Raw genomic sequence first — 1,655 nt, 5'->3', positions numbered from 1 at the left:
CATCTCAGACAAGATCCTTTCCTCCCCTGCTCCCTCAGGGCACCCCTCATTGCTTCTTCTTCCAGAAAACAGAGCATGTCCTCTTCCCTGCAGATCCTCACATTCCTGCCTCATATGCATGTGCGAGGGTTTTCTAATCGCTTCCTTCATTAAGAAGCAGTGAAGGTCTCCTCTCTGTGTCCCAGAAAGAGTGACTCCCAGCTTTCCCCAACAAAGCTAACATGATACTGAGTCCCATCAGTCCTGCAGGCTCTGTGGGTGGCATTTATTTCATTTCCCTGCAAACATCCCCTAAGGTCTTTTCTGCCATCCGCTCAAAGGTACCGTGATAACTGGACTCCTCCAGCTCTAAGTGGATCTTTTCCTTTCTCATTTGTCTCATCTCACAGATGCCTGAAGGTCTGCTCGCATTTATTTTAGGCTCTCAGAGAGCAGATTTCCCTGTTTCAGTTTGATTTACCATCATTCCCAGACAATTTACGTTTCCCCCTCTTAGGGCGACCAGTTCTTGGATTAAATGAAAGGCACAGCTCAGGCCCCACAGTCAGAAATTCTGAGTAGAATATTACTCCCTACACTCTTCTGTAACTGAGAGAGCAAGGGAAAGCTTCTCCCTCCCCCCCTTCATGCTTTAGGACAGGGATTATGGTGTCTAAGGAACCATGAAGGAGAAACCCGACAGTATTTCTCGTCTTCTCTGCAGCCTGTTCTTGCCACTGTCCTGACAAGCGTAAATCATGTTTCAGTGTAAATCTGGACCCAGTACATCTGTCATGTTCTGGTGGCAACGTTGGCTAGGCTGTCTGTAAATCCACTGAGAATAATGTATTTGTGCTGCAGGATGACATCCCATAATGAGATTGCAATATTCCATAGCCCATGATTTGCTATTTGTGACAAAGATAGATTTCATGAACAGCAAGGCTGCCAGGAGCCCTGCTGGGCTTAGGGGACGTTCATAAACTGGAGATCTTTCTCACCTATGCAACCATAACTCAGGTACTTGGGAGACAGTTTTTAGTGCTTCTTAGACTGATCACTAAACACAACTGGAGACACGGATGCATCTAAAACACAACACAATAGAACACACAAGAGAAAAGCAGAGTCAAGAACTCTGTATTTACCAACCAGCCTGTCATATTTATCCAACTACATTTAATATTACAAGTATAATATTAAAAAAAATCATTTCCATGTTTAGAACAACCCTGTTCTCCTCAGAGATTTAGACAATTAATCCCCCTCATAATGAAATTCTGCTTCATTCTTAGCTCCCAGTTGTAGTTTATTTATGGAAAGCTTAAAAAATCTTCATCCTTATTTGAGGAAATACACATATGCCACATTCTTCCCTTCTGTGCTGTGAGCAGAAGTTGTATAAGAGTGCATTTGTGCACATGTACAAATCTACACATAACTTGTTATCTAACAATACCGTTTACACCTAAATTATTTCCCCTACCTCATTAGGAACTGCAGTGTAAGAAATACTTGAGACTAGGTGGCTAAGCACCTTCAGCACAAAGATTAAATAAATGGATGAATGCATTAAACAAATTGTGCAGAAGTTGTGCTGGCATTAGAAAGGTTTTAGAATACACTGCCAAACATTGTGGTTTAAAAAGCATGTCACAACAAAATCTGAAAGTCGT

Source organism: Tetrao urogallus (genome assembly GCF_951394365.1).
Source record: "Tetrao urogallus genome assembly, chromosome: 9".
NCBI lineage: Eukaryota > Metazoa > Chordata > Aves > Galliformes > Phasianidae > Tetrao > Tetrao urogallus.
This window is presented reverse-complemented; position numbering follows the sequence as displayed.